Raw genomic sequence first — 21,550 nt, forward strand, 5'->3', positions numbered from 1 at the left:
GGCTAAAACTAGTGGGAAGACTGGGAAGGCCAACAAAGAACGATAGGGAAGATAGACTATGAAAGTAAACTCGCGCAAAATATAAAAACAGATAGCATGAGTTTCTATAGGTATATAAAAAGGAAAAGAGCGGCTAAAGTAAATGTTGGTCCACTAGAGGACGAGACCGGGGAATTAGTAATGGGGAACATGGAGATGGCAGAAACTCTGAACAAATATTTTGTATCAGTCTTTACGGTAAAGGGCACTAACAATATTCCAACAATGGATAGTCAAGGGGAGGGGGGGTGGGAAGGAACTTAACACAATCACAATGACTAAGGAGATGGTACTCAGTAAGATAATGGGACTAAAGGCAGATAAATCCCCTGAACCTGATGGCTTGCATCTTAGGGTCTTAAAAGAAGCAGCGGCAGGGATTGTGGATGCATTGGTTGTAATTTACCAAAATTCCCTGGATTCAGGGGAGGTCCCAGCAGATTGGAAAACTGCAAATGTAACACCCCTATTTAAAAAAGGAGGCAAACAAAAATGAGGAAATTATAGATCAGTTAGTCTAACATCTGTGATTTGGAAAATGTTGGAGTCCATTATTAAAGAAGCAGTAGCAGGACATTTGGAAAAGCAAGATTCGGTCAGGCAGAGTCAGCATGGATTTATGAAAGGGAAGACATGTTTGACAAATTTGCTGGAGTTCTTTGAGGATTTAATGAACAGGGTGGATAAAGGGGAACTAATAGATGTGTATTTAGATTTCCAGAAGGCATTTGACAAGGTGCCACATAAAAAGGTTACTGCACAAGATAAAAGTTCACGGGGTTGGGGTCATATATTAGCATGGATAGAGGATTGGCTAACTAACAGAAAACAGAGTCGGGATAAATGGTTCATTCTCTGATTTGCAACCAGTAACTAGTGAGGTGCCGCAAGGATCAGGGCTGGGACCCCAACTATTTACAATCTATAGTAATGACTTGAGAGAAGGAACTAAGTAACGTAGCCAAGTTTGCTGATGATACAAAGATGGGAGGAAAAGCAGTGTGAGGAGGTCACAAAAAATCTGCAAAAAGGACAGACAGGCTATAAGTGAGTGGGCAAAAATTTGGCAGATGGAGTGTAATGTTGGAAAGTGTGAGGTCATGCACTTTGGCAGAAAAAAAAAATCAAAGAGCAAATTATTATTTAAATGGAGAAAGGTTGCAAAGTGCCGCAGTACAGCGGGACCTGGGGGGTACTTGTGCATGAAATGCAAAAGGATAGTATGCAGGTACAGCAAGTGATCAGGAAGGCCAATGGTATCTTGGTCTTTATTGCAAAGGGGATAGAGTATAAAAGCAGGGAAGTCTTGCAACAGCTATATAAGGTATTGGTGAGGCCACACCTGGAATTATTACGTGCAGTTTTGGTTTCCATATTTACAAAAGGATATACTTGCTTTGGAGGCAGTTCAGAGAAGGTTGATTCCGGGGAGGAGGGGGATGACCTATGAGGAAAGGTTGAGTAGGTTGGGCCTCTACTCATTGGAATTCAGATTAATGAGAAGTGATCTTATCGAAACGTACAAGATTATGAGGGGGCTTGACAAGGTGGACACAGAAAGGATGCTTCCACTAATGGGAGACCAGAACTAGAGGGCATGATCTTAGAATAAGGGGCCGCCCATTTAAGAGAGCGATGAGGAGAAATTTCTTCTCTCAGAGGGTTGTAAATCTGTGGAATTCGCTGCCTCAGAGAGCTGTGGAAGCTGGAACATTGAAATTTAAGACAGAAATAGATAGTTTCTTAAACAATAAGGGGATAAAGGGTTATGTGGAGCGGGTGGGGAAGTGGAGCAGAGTCCATGATCAGATCAGCCATGATCTTATTGAATGGTGGAGCAGGCTTGAGGGGCCTTATGGCCTACTCCTGTTCCTATTTCTTATGTTCTTATGTTTGAGCTTTCCATGGAATAGAAGTCACCTGCAGGTCAGCCTCTTTAAGATGGTAAATCAATGTGACAACATCCCTTCTGAAACTGAGGCACCAAAGTGTCTTACAGGACTGTCTGGATAAGGGTACATAACACTCGAGGAGTAATCACATCTACTTTTCTTGTTCCTTCAAGAATGGTTTTCTCCTCCAACCTACCAGCATCATTATAACTCCAAAGAATGCCCATCCTGCACACTCTGCTTGGTGCAATGAAATAGCAGCTGGAAACCAGACCATCTCCGTAAAAGGAGTTTTGTTAAGAATCAGGCCGCCACAGCAACAAAAGGTAATGCACCAGTGTAAATGTAAATATAATTTATGCAAAAAAAGCGCTAACTTTCAAACCAACCATTTAAAATGCTACATATATTTAAGAAACCAACTTAAAGGTCAGTTCACCTAGGCTGACTTGCATCCATTTGATATGGATTGAGCTGCACCTTAAGCAAAAGAAGCATGTTAACCAAAACAAATATCTACTTAGACAAAAATGTTCGGTCTAAAATAACGCTTGCTGAATATGTAACTGATCACCAACCTGTAAACAAGTTTAAACCAGTTATTAGACCATAAACCAACAATTTCTCACATATTCTGAAATGTGAACACTGAAGATTGGCATGGCCCCTGCACAAGGATTTCACGCAAATTCGTGAAGCACTCCCTATAAAGTAAAGATAACTCCAAAAGAGATCTGAAGGCCAGTAAATAAATCCACAGAAAGTTTCAACACATTCTGATCCACAAATTATTTTCTGACCCTTTGTCCTAGTTGATACTCTTTAACCACTTGATTAATTGTAACTAATAACAGTTACCTTGCAGCAGAACTTGATATTAATGTTATGGTGTTTGTGCTATCAGGAAAGCTGACACATCGCAGAATTGGTATGTTTTTATGTAATAACTTAAAAACTTAAGAAATATGAGCTAGAGTAGGCCATTTGATCCTTAGAGCCTATTAGCCATTCATCAAGATCATGGCTGATCTTCCAACTCAACTCCACCTTCCCACACGATCGCCACACCCCTTAATTCCCCTTGTTCCCAAAAATGAAGCGACCTCTGTCTTGAATATACTCGACTGAGCATCCACAGCTCTCTGGCGTAGAGAATTCCAAAGATTCACAACCCTTTGAGTGAAGAAATTTCTCCTCATCTCAGCCCTAAATGACCTACCCATTATTCTGTGACTGTGACCTAATGTTCTAGATTCCCCAGCCAGGGGAAACATTTTCCCAGCATTAACCCTATCAAGCCCCTTAAGAATTCCATATGTTTCAATTAGATGACCTCGCATTCTTCTAAACTCTAAGGAATATAGGCCTAGTCTACTCAATCTCTCCTCATAAGGCAATCCCCTCATTCCAGGAACCAGTCTAGTGAACCTTCGATGCACTCACTCTATGACAAGTATGTCTTTCCTTATTAATGGTAAAAAGTAAATACATAGGTCACAGTCATGTCATTTCTAAGAACTGGAATATCTCTCTCTTTTATGTTCAACTTCTCTGCATAGATGGTAATAGAACATTGTCAGCTGTTCAGAATTATCAGTTACTTTCAACAATAACTTGTATTTATATAACATAATAAAATGTCCCATGGCGCTTCACAGGAGCCACATAAGGAGATATTAAGATCGGTGACCAAAAGGTTGGCAAGAGGTAGGTTTTAAGGAACGACTTAAAAGGAGGTGGCAGCTTGGAGCAGCGGCAGTCGGGAGGCCAGCATCGCGAGAGGAGCGGACGCAGGATTACAAAGAGCGGCAGCAGCTTGGAGCAGCGGCAGTCGGGAGGAGGCCAGCTGGTGCAGGGACAGAAAGTAAACAAAGAAGTAAAAAGAAATCGAAGTGTGACGTCACAGCCAAGCAGGTAAGTGATTGGCTGGTGGATTGGTGAGTATTTTATCTTTTTCTTTTCTTATCAGTAGGTAACATTTGGCATTGTTGCCAAATTAAGTTAATTTAAGGGTTAAGTCATAGCAGGAGAGCCCAGACTCGTGTCATGCTCCTCCTGTGCTATGTGGGAAATCAGGGACGCTTCCAATGTCCCTGACTACTAGGTGTGCAGAAAGTGTGTCCAGTTGCAGCTCCTGACAGACCGCATTGCGACACTGGAGCTGCGCATGGATTCACTCTGGAGCATCCGCGATGCTGAGGATGTCGTGAATAGCACGTTTAGTAAATTGGTCACACCGCAGGTAAAGGTTACATAGGCAGATAGGGAATGGGTGACCAGCAGGAAGAGCAGGGAAGGAAGGTAGTGCAGGGGTTCCCTGCGGTTATTTCCCTCCAAAACTGATATACCATTTTGGGTACTGTTGGGGGAGATGCTTCATCAGCGGAAGGCGGCAGCAGCAGCCAAGTTCATGGCACCATGGGTGGCTCTGCTGCACAGGAGGGCAGGAAAAAGAGTGGGAGAGCTATAGTGATAGGGGATTCTATTGTAAGGGAGAATAGATAGACGTTTCTGTGGCCGCAAACGAGACTCCAGGATAGTATGTTGCCTCTCTGGTGCAAGGGTCAAGGATGTCTCGGAGCTGCTACAGGGCATTCTGGAGGGGGAGGGTGAACAGCCAGCTGTCGTGGTGCATATAGGTACCAATGATATTGGTAAAAAACAGGATGAGGTCCTACAGGCTGAATTTAGGGAGCTAGGAGTTAAAGTAAAAAGTAGGACCTCAAAAAGGTAGAAATCTCAGGATTACTACCAGTGCCACATGCTAGTCAAGAGTAGGATTAGCAGGATAGTTCAGATGAATACGTGGCTTGACTGGTGCTGCAAGGGGGAGGGATTCAAATTCCTGGGACAGTGGAACCCATTCCATGGGAGAGGTGGGACCAGTAAAAACCAGACGGTCTGCACGTCTGCACCTGGGCAGGAGCAGAACCAATGTCATAGGCGGAGTGTTTGCTCATGCTATTGGCGAGGGGTTAAACTAATATGGCAGAGTGATGGGAATCTACGCAGGGAGGCAGAGGGAAGTAAAAAGGGGGCAGAAGCAAAAGGTAGGAAGAAGAAAACCAAGAGTGGAGGGCAAAAAAATCAAGGGCAAAAATCAAAAAGGGCCACATTACAACATAATTTTAAAAGGACAAAGAGTGTTAAAAAAACAAGTCTGAAAGCTCTGAGTCTCAATGCGAGGAGCATTCGTAATAAGGTGGATGAATTAACTGCGCGGATAGCTGTTAACGAATATGATGTACTTGGGATTATGAAGACATGGCTCCAGGGTGACCAAGGCTGGGAACTCAACATCCAGGGGTATTCAATATTCAGGAAGGATAGACAGGAAGGAAAAGGAGGTGGGATAACGTAACTGGATAAAAAGAGATTAACGCAATAGTAAGGAAGGACATTAGCTTGGATGATGTGGAATCTATATGGGTGGAGCTGCAAAACACCAAAGGGCGGAAAAGGTTAGTGGTAGTTGTGTACAGACCACCAAACAGAAGTAGGGAGGTTGGGGATGGCATCAAACAGGAAATTAGGGACGTGTGCAATCAGGGTACAGCAGTTATCATGGGTGACTTTGATCTACATATAGATTGGGCTAACCAAACTGGTAGCAGTACAGTGGAGGAGGATTGCCTGGAGGGTTTAAGGGATGGTTTTCTAGACCAATATGTCGAGGAACCAACTAGAGAGCAGGCCATCCTAGACTGGGTCTTGTGTAATGAGAGAGGATTAATTAGCAATCTGGTCGTGTGAGGCCCCTTGGGGAAGAGTGACCATAATATGGTAGAATTCTTCATTAAGATGGTGAGTGTCACAGTTAATTCAGAGACTAGGGTCCGAACTTAAGGAAAGGTAACTTCGATGGTATGAGACGTGAACTGGCTGGGATAGACTGGCGAATGATACTTAAAGGGTTGACGGTGGATAGGCAATGGCAGACATTTAAAGATCACATAGATGAACTACAACAATTGTACATCCCTGTCTGTCATAAAAATAAAAAGGGGAAGGTGGCTCAACCATGGCTAACAAGGGAAATTAGAGATAGTGTTAAATCCAAGGAAGAGGCATATAAATTGGCCAGAAAAAGCAGCAAACCCGAGGACTGGGAGAAATTTAGAATCCAGCAGAGGAGGACTAAGGGTTTAATTAGGAGGGGGAAAATAGAGTACGAGAGTAAGCTTGCAGGGAACATAAAAACTGACTGCAAATGTTTCTATAGATATGTAAAGAGAAAAAAATTGGTGAAGACTAATGTAGGTCCCTTGCAGTCAGAATCAGGTGAATTTATAATGGGGAACAAAGAAATGGCAGACCAATTCAACAAATACTTTGGTTCTGTCTTCACTAAGGATGACACGAATAACCTCCCGAAAATAATAGGGGACCAAGGGTCTAGCAGGGAGGAACTGAAGGAAATCCTTATCAGGAAATTGTGTTAGGGAAATTGATGGGATTGAAGGCCGATAAATCCCCAGGGCCCGATAAGTATTCTGGGATGCAGACTAAGGAAGTGGCCCTAGAAATAGTGGATGCATTGGTCATTTTCCAACATTCTATAGACTCTGGATCAGTTCCTATTGGAGGGTAGTTAATATAACCCCACTTTTTAAAAAAGGAAGAGAAAACAGGGAATTATAGACCGGTTATAGCCTGACATTGGTAGTGGGGAATGTTGGAATCAATTATTAAAGACGTAATAGCAACGCATTTGGAAAGCAGTGACAGGATCGGTCCAAGTCAGCATGGATTTATGAAAGGGAAATCATGCTTGACAAATCTTCTAGAATTTTTTGAGGATGTAACTAGTAGAGTGGACGAGGGAGAACCAGTGGATGTGGTGTATTTGGACTTTCAAAAGGCTTTTGACAAGGTCCCACACAAGAGATTAGTGTGCAAAATTAAAGCACATGGTATTGGGGGTAATGTATTGACGTGGATAGAGAACTGGTTGGCAGACAGGAAGCAAAGAGCAGGAATAAACGGATCCTTTTCAGAATGGCAGGCAGTGACTAGTGGGGTACCGCAAGGTTCAGTGCTGGGACCCCAGCTATTTACAATATACATTAATGATTTAGAAGAAGGAATTGAATGTAATATCTCCAAGTTTGCAGATGACACTAAGCTGGGTGGCAGTGAGAGCTGTGAGAAGGATGCTAAGAGTCTGCAGGGTGACTTGGACAGGTTGGGTGAGTGGGCAAATGCATGGCAGATGCAGTATAATGTAGATCAATGTGAGGTTATCCACTTGTGGCAAAAACAGGAAGGCAGATTATCTGAATGGTGACAGATTAGGAAAAGGGGAGGTGTAACGAGACTCGGTGTCATGGTACCATCAGTCATTAAAAGTTGGCATACAGGTACAGCAGGCAGTGAAGACGGCAAATGGCATGTTGGCCTTCAGAGAGAGGATTTGAGCAGGGAGGTCTTACTGCAGTTGTACAGGGCCTTGGTGAGGCCTCACCTTGAATATTGTGTACAGTTTTGGTCTCCTAATCTGAAGGAGGACATTCTTGCTATTGAGGGAGTGCAGCGAAGGTTCACCAGACTGATTCCCGGGATGGCAGGACTGACATATGAAGAAAGACTGGATCGACTTGGCTTATATTCACTAGAATTTAGAAGAATGAGAGGAGATCTCATAGAAACATATAAAATTCTGACGGGATTAGACAGGGTAGATGCAGGAAGAATGTTTCCGATGTTGGGGAAGTCCAGAACCAGGGGTCACAGTCTAAGGATAAGGGGTAAGCCACTTAGGACCGAGATGAGGAGAAACTTCTTCACTCAGAGAATTGGAAACCTGTGGAATTCTCTACCACAGAATGTTGTTGAGGCCAGTTCGTTAGATATATTCAAAAGAATGTTAAATGTGGCCCTTACGGCTAAAGGGATCAAGGGGTATGGAGAGAAAGCAGGAATGGGGTACTGAAGTTGCATGATTGGCCATGATCATATTGAATGATGGTGCAGGTTCCGAGGGCCGAATGTTTCTACGTTTCTATTAGGCGAGAGAGGTAGAGAGGCTGAGAGTTTTAGGCAAGGAATTCTAGAGCTTAGGGCCTAGACAGCCAATGGTGGAGCGGTTAAAATAGGGGATGCACAAGATGCTAGAATTGAAGGAGCGCTCAGATCTTGGACTGTTGTAGGCTGGAGGAGGTTAGAGATAGGATGGGGAGAAGCCATGGAGGGATTTGAAAACAAGGATGAGAATTTTAAAAATCGAGGCGTTACCGGACAAGGAGCCAATTTAGGGCAGCGAGCACAGGGGTGATGGGTAAATGGGACTTGGTTCCTTCAGATACAGGCAGCAGAGTTTTGGATAAGCTTAAGTTTATGGAGGGTGCAAGGTAGGAGGACAGCTAGGAGAGAATTGGAATAGGAATGTATCTCAATAAATTATAGACATTCTAGAAATTCATTATAGCCCAGGAATGGGCGAAATCATTTGAAATGTTTGAGACTTAGCACCAGACGTTAATGCTTTATTTAGACTGCACGCAAAACTCATTCTCACTGTTCAAAGAAATGATGCAAGTCTTAAAGGCCTAGTTCATTGGCACTACACGTGGATCAATATCGGGTGCTGTCTAATCACAACTCATCATTGCCACAAGCTTTTCTCAGTACTTAAAGGGGAGGCTCATTGATACTGCAGTACCTCAGTCTTAGCATGGCTGGCTATGCAGTTACCTCAGCAAGGAGAAGCACAAGGAGAAGTACCCAGAGAACTGAAGCAGGTATGCTCATGGCAAAGTCACCTCAGTCGGGTAATCAGGGTGATTGAATGGCTCAACAATGCTACATACCACCATCTGTACCATATTATTCACACATTGTCCAAAGCACCACATCCCAGCACTCACTCACCAACAATTTCTAGCTACCAGTACTCACAACCACATCTCACACCTTGCACACAATGACAGCTATTCAACTATGGCAGGCACAAGGGTCATTAGTTATTAGAATGAATGTGATGTGTGATATGTTTATGTAAACATTTACTAATGGAGTTTGCAATATTTTGTGGTCACTTTCATTTCACCGTTGCACCCAGGAGGACACAGAGAAGGTATAATGGGGATTGTGGGGAGCAAAAGGGACCTGGGGTTTAAATCATCCTGGTGTGAGGCTGGAGGTCTGTTTGGAGGAGGTGCAGAGTTCTATGACCACCACCTTGGTGATGCGGAGCTGTCTAATGTAATGCTTGTCGTTTAATTGAAGGTAGGAGAAATGTTGTCAGAATACCCTTGGAGGGTAAGGCCTCCTGGTGTGAGCCCTGATGTCCCTCCTCATCCCTCTATGCACGGTTCCGCAATTCTCGCTGCCTATGCTTACTCCGCCATAGATTCTGGAGGGCGAGGTGGCATTCCAGTACAGCCCCCATTAATGTTGCTAAGTGTAATAGTTTGAATCTTTGAACAATAAATGTAGCTACTTTGTAGTTTCCAGAAGACTGCTGATACAAAATAAGCTTGAAATTACTCATAGGAACTTCTTAGTGGGTGAAAATGACAAGAAACCACTGAAACTAACCTTCCCTGACAGCTGGGAGTGATTAATGCTGATGCCTCTAAATAATGTCACTGGAGCCAGCTTCCTAAACCTGCCCGCCAGCTCTCCCTGTCGCTGTCTGATTGAGGCGCTAAGGTAAGTGGCGACAATGAATTTTCCAGATCGGATGGCCAGTGAGCGTTGCACGCTCACAGACATCAATGACCTACCTGGCCTTGTACCGGCAGCATTAACAAGAGGCCCGGATTTGCCGTGCGTCGCTGGATACGCCTTGCCCCAGAGCTACTGCATCAGCACCAGCGGTAACTGGAGACGCCAAGGTACTGAATTTTCCCCCCACAGTCTTACTGGCTCTCAGCATTCAGAAACACTTAGCTTGTCGTCTGTTGTTCAATTGGAAACGGTCACATTCCTCAGCACTATTTCCTTTGTGGCCTGTGGTAAACATAACATCGGCATAAGAATTCATTGAATATACAACAATCATTGTAAATTGTAGGGCTAGGTTATAAAAACTCAACTAATTCACTAATGTCCTTTAGGAATGGGAACCTGTCAAACCCTACCCAGTCTGGCGAATACATGACGCGGGTCCACATTATATGATTAATGCTCTCTGAAATGATCCATGAAGTCACTCAGATGTACAAACAATCGTTATGCAGGAAGGTGGCCCCCAACCACCACCTTCGCAAGGCAACAAGAGATGAGGAATAAATGCAGCCTTGTCACCGTTGCCCAAATCCTAGGAATTTTTTTTTCTACAAAAAGATGCTGACTGACTTGCTTACTTCCAGCTTTTCTGTTTGACTTCAGATTTCTAATGCTCATAGCTTTTCTTTTTTTGTTTCCCATCTTTTGAATCTTTCAAATGCCTCAGTCTAATGTTTTAATTTTAAGATTTTCAAAACTTAAAAATTGAGACCATGCACCTAGATAAGCAAAAGAAAAGATTATTTATCAACAAATCCAGATGATGACAACAGCTTCAGTTACATGACGTACTACCGGCAATACCAACATGATATAAAATTTGATAAGAACAGAAAAAGTCATCCCCAAGTAAAATTCATAGATCATTCTGCACCAAGAGTACATGAAGAACGGAGTGCTAAAGGAGTTTGGTCTGGGCCAAATATGGACTGGCTGCTTCTGGACTAGAACTTGAAAATCAGTACAGACGCAAAGTAACCTTCACATATATTTGCTGAGCGACCAGCAATTAGCACACTTCATATTATCCTGAACCCTGGAAGAGGTTATTTGGGAATGGTTTCCAAGGTCTGCACTGAATTAAACCTACAGCCACTACAAGTCTTCCTATTTAGATCATATTTAGAGTTAGAAGCATGGATAGCTTCATATTACAGCATGACATTTAAGAGGTAACTGGATAAAATAGTTAGAAGAAAATATATTAAAACTACACAGAAAGAATAGAGAAATTGTATTCGAGCAGTCATCTCTCATGCCCAAGCACAATGGGCCAGATGGCCTCCCTCTGTTTTGGAACATAGGAACAGGAATAGAGCATTCAGCCCTTTGAGCCTGTTCTGCTATTGAATTAGACCATGGCTGATCTGCACCTCAACTCCATTTGCCCTTGATACTCTAATCTTACAAAAATTAGTGTAGGTGGCTAAAACGGTGTAGCCAGTCATGCCTGTGGCTAGTCAGTGATTTCTACTGGGCAACAGTGCTCCAAGTAATGCCCTGACATGCTACAAAACAGAGGAATGGGATGCAAATCTGTACATGTAGTTTTCCACACTGACAACTTGTGATTTCATCTGAGTTAACTCAGTTATATGGAACTCGATAAAAGTATAACCCAAGAAATGAGACCAAATAAACAGGATGGAATTTAGAGCTTATGGCCCGTAATTTGCAGTCAGCGGCAAAGCAAAGGCACCCGCCACTGGCCTCAAAGAAAGCTCGCAATCTCTGAAGAAAACGTAAGGTTTCTCGGTGTAATTGATTGTAGCGCTACGAATAGGGGATTCCAAGGGCGCTGCAGCAGTGACATCATCAAGCCCTCTAAGCAGCCAATCACATTGAAGAATTCTCAGACAGACAGCAAACCAAGAAATAAAAGGCAGCTTTTATCCACATTTTTAAAAAATGTTAGAGAACTTTCACATGGTGATAAGGTAGAAGCTGAATTATGAACACACTTAAAATGTATAATTTTTATCATAATGGAGAAATCTGACATTCCACAAATATAAAAATTAATTTTTCCGAGCAAGAACAGTTGCTTAGTAGTCAATGCGCTGTTAAAACCCCAGTTACACCAATTCCAACAAGGCTGAACATTTAATGGGGTATTTAGTAATATTAGCACATTTTGTCAGTTCCAATGATTTCAGCAATTGCTGGCTATGTGCGGGGATGGGTGGGGGGGGGCGGGGGGGCTCCACAGCACAGCCTGTGTCAAAGCAGTGAATTACTGACCACAACTTCAGGATTTCCACTTTTAGATGCGCATGCGCTAAATCCTGTAGTTGTGGTCAGTTTCAGACGGGTCGTTTGCAGTCATTAACCACCTCAAAAATCCGGGCCCATATTTCAATCACCATCTAAAACACAGAATTAGCTTGAAACTTGTATTACAAAAATCAACAGCTGTGGTTTCATAAACTATTAAGATGTATGTTGCACAACAGTATGGATTTTATTTGCAAAAGGTTTTCACTCAGAAAAAGACATTTGGGAATACATTACCTACTTCCGCACAGTTTCGCTCTGTATGTCTTGTCCAGCTCTCTTTCCCCCTTCCCCTAATAATGTGCAGTATTCTTAGGAAATGGTGCAACTAGTAATTGAAGACTAATTACAATGCCTTTATTGTTTGATAATGGTCACGTGGAATTCTGTGCAATCTTTGAGGTGAATGATTGAAGCGTCAGGTTCCTGCTTCATACAAGTTCTAACAACATTTTTCCATCCTGATGCCCTAGAGACCTGTGCTGCTGGTAATGCAGATTTTCATTTGCTCATAGCTAGGCTTATCTAAGTGCACATTATTCACAATGCAGAAATTGGATCGTGAGATGTAAATAAATGGACACATTTTTTAATCTGCTTAACAGAATTGGGATACTACATATCCTTTCCAAATTTTCCATAATCTATTTGTGAATTAATTCACAGCGTCAATTTTTAAAATAAAAATGTGCACATTTTTAAAGCTATCTGAACGCAAAAAAATTTGTCCAATTGAAGGTGAATAAGCAGAAAATGGCAGGCAAGAAATTCCAAGTACCAACTAGTTCCTACCACGGTGGCATAAAACATTAATACAAAGATATGCTGCATCCAATAGTTGCTCTCCAGTCAGATTTATTTACAAGTACAATTTTGTTCTGCTCCATACATTGATACAAATCGGATTAAATGCAACTTTATATAGCTCTCCTTACAAACAGAAGGACATTTCACTGTGCTCTAATGGGCAGAGGGAAGTGGACACCAAGCAGGAGGGATAAAGGAACGAGACCGCCGTGGGGGTTGGGAGGAGGAAGGCAAAGGTTTTTAAAGAGGCTTTTGAAACAGGGAAGAAAATAGCAGGGATTTAGAGAGGCGTTCAAGAGGGCAAAGTTGAAGTGGTTGAAAGAGTGGCCACTGATGGTGGAGCAGAAGGAATGGAGGTACAAGTAGTAAATTGGTGTTAGAGCAGAAGGTGCACAAGGGGGATGTACTTCTGGACTAGTGTGCAATGAGGACATAGAAAGGGAGAATGAGGATCTTAAAGTCAATGTCCTGGAGCATGGGCAGCCAGCTGGGCAAGGAGAAAATTGCAAGGCTTGGTTATGATGAGGATGCAGGCTATGATGTTTAAAATCAAGTTCAATTTTGCGAGGTTAGAGGTGGGATGCCTATTTCAGAGAGCATAGAAAAAAATAAAGTTTTAAAGTATTAATGGCACTGATCAAGGCAGCAGTAGGGGAAGAGGTAATGGCATAAGTCAGTGATATTCAGAGGTGAAAGAAAGTCACCTTGATAATGGATCAGATGTGGGAAAGGAAGCTCAGCTCAGGGTCACAGTGTACCAAGATTCCATAGCTTCCAACTTAGCCTCAGTGGTCAGCTGTGGAGGTTGATGGAATCAAGGCCTGAGTGAGACATATTGGTATTAGTGAGTCAGTTTTGCAGACACAAAGCTAGAGGAAGTTTCAGCTCAGCTAGGTCTGTGTTGAGAGTATAACAGCAGCCTTGACATCAATGGAGGTGGGCTGAGAACTAAAAGGTGGATGTCAATGTACATACAAAAGCCAATTCAATGCATTTTTATCCCCAAGGTATGGATGAAGAGGAAGAGACCAAGATGGTGTCCTGGAGCACACTGGGCATGACCAAACAGGAACAGAAGCATAAACTGTTGGAGGAAATATGTGTTTGTTGCAACAGATATTAAGGGAACCATGAGAAAGCAGTGCCATGATAGCACTTCAGGAGACGGAGAAAGAAAAAAAGAAAATTGTCTGAAAGATGAATCCTTGAGTTAATTAGTTACACCAACTCAGTCACATATGGTATAACTATACATAAAAACCCACTATGGAAGCGGATTCATCACCACCATAGGCAGTTCCTCAGAATCGAGGAAGATTTGCTTCCACTCCTGAAATGAGTTCTTTGGTGGCTGAACAGTCCAATACGAGAGCCACAGACTGTCACAGGTGGGAAAGATAGTGGTTGAGGGAAGGGGTGGGTGGGACTGGTTTGCCGCACGCTCTTTCCGCTGTCTGTGCTTGATTTCTGCATGCTCTCGGCGATGAGACTCGAGGAGCTCAGTGCCCTCTTGGATGCACTTCCTCCACTTAGGGCGGTCTTGGGCCAGGGACTCCCAGGTGTCAATGGGGATATCGCACTTTATCAGGGAGGCTTTGAGGGTGTCCTTGTAGCGTTTCCGCTGCCCACTTTTGGCTCGTTTGCCGTGAAGGAGTTCAGAGTAGAGCACTTGCTTTGGGAGTCTCGTGTCTGACATGCGAACTATGTGGCCTGCCCAGCGGAGCTGATAAGAGTGTGGTCAGTGCTTCAATGCTGGGGATGTTAGCCTGGACGAGGACGCTGATGCTGATGTTGGTGCACCTGTCCTCCCAGGGGATTTGTAGGATCTTGCGGAGACATTGTTGGTGATATTTCTTCAGCAACTTGGTGTCTGCTGGACATGGTCCATGTCTCAGCCATACAGGAGGGCAGGTATTACTACAGCCCTGTGACCATGAGCTTGGTGGCAGTTTTGAGAGCCTAGTCTTCAAACACTCTTCCTCAGGCGGCCGAAGGCTGCACTGGAGGTGGTGTTGGATCTTGTCGTCAATGCCTGCTCTTGTTGATAGGAGGCTCCCGAGATATGGGAAGTGGTCCACGGTGTCCAGGGCCGCACCGTAGATCTTTATGACTGAGGGGGGGGGGGGGGGGGGGGGGGGGGGCAGTGCTGTGCGGTGAGGACAGGCTGGTGGAGGACCTTTGTCTTACAGATGTTTAGCGTAAGTCCCATGCTTTCGTACGCCTCAGTAAATACGTCGACTATGTCCTAATTAGATGACTGCTGTAGAGCCAGAAACAATGAAACCAATCATGTCACATGGGTTTATGTGACCACGATTGGAAAAACAGGAAGCTGAACTGTACAGATTCCAGAAACTGTTTTGTTTTAAGAGTACAATGACAATTTATTAAAAAGGAGAGTGGGGACAATTCTTCTTCCAGATCTGGAAGGGTTGGATGCTGCTGGCATTTTAGATCGAGAAAATGCTGACCTAAAGCCAAACATGGATGTTACACACTCATGAAGTAAGGATGGTATCGAGGAAGAAAGGAGAGCGAGAAGCTTACACGGCTATTTCACTAGGCAGATTCTACAGAAAACTATCGGTTTTGGTCTAAATAGTTTTAATGAGGAGAAAATCCTTGAAATAAATTTACTGGGACGGTTCTTTTTATATTGAGTAAACTCCATGTATATGTTCTATTGGACAGTGAGATAAAAGTTTTAACTATTGCATTATGTGATTAACGTAGCAATGTGGTTGATGTCACTTGCATCAGAAGATGGAGTTTGCAACAAAGCAACAATGCATTGAAGTGGAAGATTTGATTAATGCTTGATCCTGAACGGTTAGGATCTGCCAAACACCTACCAGCCAATATTATGTTTGGCTTGGTCAGGGGTTATATCACATAACCATGGCACGTCTAAGCTTTGCTGATCTTGTGAATAAATGTGTCATTTGGCAGATGGGCATCCTGATGTGCAAACTGTGGGCAATTTACCCTAGCAAAGACTATTGTGTACCAAAGCAGCGCAACCTTTGCAAGAAGATGGGACATGCATTTAAAGATTGCGCAGAATTCTATAAAAAGAGTTAGGACAATACAGGTAGAACGCCCGAAATCCGGAGTTCTAAAAACTATAACTTGTTCGAAAACCGGACATTGGGCAGATCGCAGGAGTTTTAACGCTACATGGAAGGCAGAGTCGTCCAGAATCCGGAAATCTGTTCTGAAAAATGGACATTTTTTTTAATAAACGGCACACACAGGGTATGTACAGAATTCCCCATGACCCCAAACCGACGCCCACCTGACCCACATACTCCCCTCGGATTTCTTCTCCGAAATCCAAAAATACCAGAGACTCGACCCAGTGGTTTCCGGATTCAGGATGTCGGATTTCTTCTCCGAAATCTGGCAAAAACCCAAAACCGGAATGGCCTCAGTCCCGAGGTTTCTGGTTTCAGGACGTTCTACCTGTTATTGATGGAATGCCATCAGTGAAAGAAAGATAAGCAACAGGAAAAGAACTTCCTGGGCCATGAAAATATTTTTCATGCGATAGCTGCTGACTCAGCAGCAAAAGTATTTGATGTTAACAATGTATTAGGCACCTTTCATGAAAAGTACAAAATACATAAAGGACAAAAGAAGACGAAGAACATTCGTTCCTGAAATATCCAGATCTAACATTGCAAAAAAACATGTTTATAGAGCCTTGGAAGGGTTATGTGAAGAAACTGATCGGGTATTCCATAACCATTTCAAGATTCACAAGTGTGGATTTGAGCTGCTGTAGGGATAAATTAGGAGACATTGCCACCATAGTGTGAACTGGTGCTCATCACAAGGCTAATATTGCAAGTGTGGAAGTGGAGCCTTTTTCATGTGTTGACTGAGCCAAAATATGTAGAAGTTGGTGGAATAACATGTTCAACACATATGTAAGGGGGAACCATCACTAGACAGTCCTGAATTTAATTAATGATTTATAATTTCAAAATATTTAATAATTTGCTAGTTTTCTATCAACTTATTTGGGAAATGATTGCCCTGAATCTCATCATGTTCCTGGTCCTGGTTTGTCGGATTTAAAGCAATCGGTATGCTGAACACTTAAACTGAAAATATAACTCGTAGTTATTTTACTAAAAACCAGAATAAAAGACTTCATCTGTGTTTCATTTTCAGTAACCACTCATAACACTTGAAACCAGCTTTACTGTCAATATTTACTTTCAAACCAATAGGGGAAGTTGGCTATGCAGTTCTGTACCCATAATGAATAATGCATTTAGTGACTGAGTGAAAAAGTAAATTATGGCACCAGAGTTACTGTAACTATTCATGCTAGCAGTGACTTCACCATGTTTATATCAGCACTTAAATAAGCCTTTTAAACCGCCCCACAACTCAAGAGTTCCCTTTTCTGTGCATGTGCCACATACAGAAGTGATAACTTGTAAAGTCATTTAAGGTCCCGAAAATGTGTGAAATGGGGAACACCATAAAGTCTGGCCTTGCCAGCAACGCCCACATCCGGAACGAATAATAAAAAAATCAGAATCTCTTGGGAGCGGATCATGTACACAAGCCTAGGCCATTCATGGTGGACTGTTGTAATAGTTTGCCAGTTTGGATATTATCCATGCCAACACGAGAACCATCTCTGACTGATGCAGAAACCTGGGTCACAGAGATTTGATTTGAGCGCTTTGCTTGTAAATTAATTTGATCAGAGTAGGATTTCATTTCAGAATATCACTTGCAGTGTGCCTTGTGAATATGGCCATTTACTCTTTTCCTTAACAATTTCCTGGATTATTTTTCAAAGCAGAATAAGGGTTTTGTCCTCCATGAGAGACTTACCAGAATTAGTCTACGCTAGAAAACCACAAGGCAACATTCAACAATCTGAGCAAGTTCCCCCAGTTACAGGGACTATCTACAGTTTGTTCATCAAATTGAGACAAATTTTCCCATGGCATTCTAGTAATCGTCAACACAGGATTTATTTTTAAAAGCAGGGGGCTGGAAGAGGAATAGAGAATAAAAGCTGTAGATTAAGTCTATCACTTAATCGAGGATAGACTTTTGCTCAAGCCAGGAATCTTCAGGCATTTCAGCACAATTGTGAAGGAGCACATGACTTATATCTGCTTGACAATACAACACAAATGCTATAAATTGCTACAGAAACAAAATTAAACTGCATTACAAAAACTTTTGTGGTAGTAGCGCAAATGGAATTTCAGTAAGCTATTCCTGGAAATAATGCTATACAAAATCCCCCTGAAAGGAAGATTACTTTGTTTTGTTTCTTTCTTGTCCCTTCCCTTAAAGGACACAATGCCTTGAATGGATTAAAGCACTTGAGAGAAACGAGCAGGACCAGTTCCACACTGCAGAAGTGCAGCTCAATCATACAGCAACACAAATAACTGTTGTCAAGTCCACAGCCGAACAATCCGTTCTGGCCAAAATAAGTCCGGATTCTGCGGTCAAGGGCATACAAACATCACCAGCTGTTCATTACACAACTTACACTTGTCCACAGACTTTCTATGGGCTTTTACACTGGAACTTGCTGTGATTAGAAGCCATTTCAGTGCAATGCCCTCTACAGGGGATCTGGGACCTGTGTGAACAGGGCAAACAATTGTGTACCTCCTTAACCAATCAGATTGAAGAATCCTTACTCAGACGGTGCACAGAGTATGAACCAGGAAGTGCAAGTTCAATTGGTTAATTCAATGCCAAATCATGTACAGAAAGTTCAGTCACCTGAGAACTCACTTTTAGAGTGAAAGCAAGTCTTCCTCGATTTCGAGGGACTACCGATGATGATGTTTGCTGTACCTGCATGTTAACTTTCTGTGATTCATGGAGTGTCACACAGATTGAACGTATTGGACTGTGCAGCCACCTAAAAACTCACGTTAAGAATAGAAGCAAGTCTTCCTCGATTCCGAGGGACTGCTTATGATGACGACGACTATGTCTTACCATGTGCAATGCTACTGAAGATTAACTACTGTCCACAAATACTTTCTATTAGAATTTGCAGTAACCCTTTTATCTAAATATTTAGAATGGAAAAAATACTAGGATCATGTCAATATTTTGCCATCAACGTCTGCTGATGAACTAATTGAATCACTCAAAATGCTTTCTTCAAAAAAAATTAATCTGCCATTTTTTCCTCACCAACTAAACTTTATAATCTCCGCTGCAAGGTTTTAAACAGAATTTAAAAAAATAAAAATGTGTATCCCACAATAACCTAATGGCCTCTAAGCCTTCTCTATTTAAAAAAAAATCAACTTCAAGTACTTGCCTTCTCACCATATTTTCCTTAATCACTTTTCTCTCTAGAAATAGCAGCGCATTTGGAAAACATTAATAGGATCTGTCCAAGTCAGCATGGATTTATGAAGGGGAAATCATGCTTGACAAATCTTCTGGAATTTTTTTTGAGGATGTAACTAGTAGAGTGGACAAGGGAGAACCAGTGGATGTGGTGTATTTGGACTTTCAAAAGGCTTTTGACAAGGTCCCACAAACAAGAGATTGGTGTGCAAAATCAAAACACATGGTATTGGGGGTAATATACTGACGTGGATAGAGAACTGGTTGGCAGACACGAAGCAGAGAGTGGGGATAAACAGGTCCTTTTCAGAATGGCAGGTAATGACTAGTGGAGTGCCGCAGGGGTCAATGCTGGGACCCCAGCTATTTACAATATACATCAATGATTTAGATGAAGGAATTGAGTGTAATATCTCCAAGTTTGCAGATGACACTAAACTGGGTGGCGGTGTGAGCTGTGAGGTGGACGTTAAGAGGCTGCAGGGTGACTTAGACAGACTAGGTGAATGGACAAATGCATGGCAGATGCAGTACAATGTGGATAAATGTGAGGTATCCACTTTGGGGGCAAAAACACGAAGACAGATTATCTGAATGGTGGCAGATTAGGAAAAGGGGAGGTGCAACGAGACCTGGGTGTCATGGTTCATTAGTTATTGAAAGTTAGCACACAGGTGCAGCAGGCGGTAAAGAAGACAAATGGTATGTTGGCCTTCATAGCCAGGGCATTTGAGTATAGGAGCAGGGAGATCTTACTGCAGTTATACAGGGCCTTGGTGAGGCCTCACCTGGAATAGTGTGTTCAATTTTGGTCTCCTAATCTGAGGAAGGACGTTCTTGCTATTGAGGGAGTGCAGCGAAGGTTCACCAGACTGATTCCCGGGATGGTTGGACTGACATATGATGAGAGAATGGATCAATTGGGCCTTTACACATTGGAGTTTAGAAGGATGAGAGGGGATTTCATAGAAACATATAAGATTCTGACGGGACGGGTTAGATGCGAGTAGATTGTTCCCGATGTTGGGGAAGTCCAGAACCAGGGGACACAGTCTTAGGAGAAGGGGTAGGCCATTTAGGACTGAGATGAGGAGAAACTTCTTCACTCAGAAAGTTGTTAACCTGTGGAATTCCCTGCCGCAGAGAGTTGTTGATGCCAATTCATTGGATATATTCAAGAGGGAGTTAGATATGGCCCTTACGACTAAAGGGATCAAGGGGTATGGAAAGAAAGCAGGAAAGGGGTACTGAGGGAATGATCAGCCATGATCTTATCAAATGGTGGTGCAGGCTCGAAGGGCCGAATGGCCTACTCCTGCACCTATTTTCTATGCTTCTAAATGCTTCTATGATCCTTGAACTGATTCAGAGCTGCATTTTCAGGTGCTTTGCGACCGGATATTCGCCGTGTTTTGACCCTCCCCGGCAAAAACCCGGTCACGAAGCCCAGTCGCGATCCTCGGTTCCTTGTTTGCGGCAGCGCTTGGAAGCGGCAGTTGGAGAGAGGCGGGAGCAGCGTCAGAGCGGCCTATAAAGGCCCAGCGGGTGTTCCACAGGCAGCGGCAGTTGGTGAGAGGCGGGAGCAGCGTCGGAGCGGCCTATAAAAGGCCCAGCGGGTGTTCCACAGGCAGCGGCAGTCGGTGAGAGGCGGGAGCAGCGTCGGAACGGCCTATAAAGGCCCAGCGGGTGTTCCATAGGCAGCGGCAGTTGGTGAGAGGCGGGAGCAGCATCGGAGCGGCCTATAAAGGCGTACTTGTGCAGCTACAGCGGGGAGAGAAGGCAAAAAAGTAGAAAGGAATCAAAAGGTGACGTCACAGCCAAAGGGGTAAGTGATTGGCTGGTGATTGGTGAGTAGCTTTTCTTTTTATTTTTTATATCAGTAAGTAAACTGTAACATTGTTGTGCCAATTTAAGGGTATCTAAGGGTTAAGGCATGGCAGGAGAGCTCGGTCACGTGTTATGCTCCTCCTGTACCATGTGGGAACTCGGGAACACTTCCGGTGTCCCTGACGACTACATGTGAGAGAAGTGTATCCGCCTCCATCTCCTGACGGACCGCGTTGCGGAATTGGAGCGGAGGGTGGATTCACTCTGGAGCATCCACGATGCTGAAAATGACATGAGTGGCACGTGTAGTGAGTTGGTCTTACCGCAGGAGAAGGATCCACAGACAGCTATGGAATGGAAGACCAGCAGGAAGAGTAGTACAAACAAGGTAGTGCAAGGGTACCATGTGGTCATCCCCCTGCAAAATAGATACACTGCTTTGAGTGCTGTTGAGGGAGATGACTCATCAGGGGAGGGCAGCAGCAGCCAAGTTCATGGCACCGTGGCTGGCTCTGTTGCACAGGAGGGCAGGAAAAAGAGTGGGAGTGTGATAGTGATAGGGGATTCAATCATAAGGGGAATAGATAGGTGTTTCTGCAGCCGCAACCGAGACTCCAGGATGGTAT

At 43.3% G+C, this 21,550-nt stretch overlaps 1 protein-coding gene across 6 annotated transcripts in view; it reads right to left on the reverse strand.

Annotated features, from left to right (window-relative positions):
- LOC139280789 (protein kinase C and casein kinase substrate in neurons protein 2-like) overlaps positions 1-21,550 on the reverse strand; it is a 147,316-nt gene that overhangs the window by 103,663 nt on the left and 22,103 nt on the right. Inside the window, exon 2 of one of the 6 annotated variants that reach the window (XM_070900482.1) lies at positions 9,659-9,884. The exons of the other annotated variants lie outside the window; for them this stretch is intronic. The gene's annotated coding sequence lies outside the window, so the exon portion shown is untranslated. The remainder of the gene's footprint in view (positions 1-9,658; positions 9,885-21,550) is intronic. 6 annotated transcript variants of the gene reach the window in all.

The sequence above is a fragment of the Pristiophorus japonicus genome, chromosome 15 (genome assembly GCF_044704955.1).
Source record: "Pristiophorus japonicus isolate sPriJap1 chromosome 15, sPriJap1.hap1, whole genome shotgun sequence".
Lineage (NCBI taxonomy): Eukaryota > Metazoa > Chordata > Chondrichthyes > Pristiophoridae > Pristiophorus > Pristiophorus japonicus.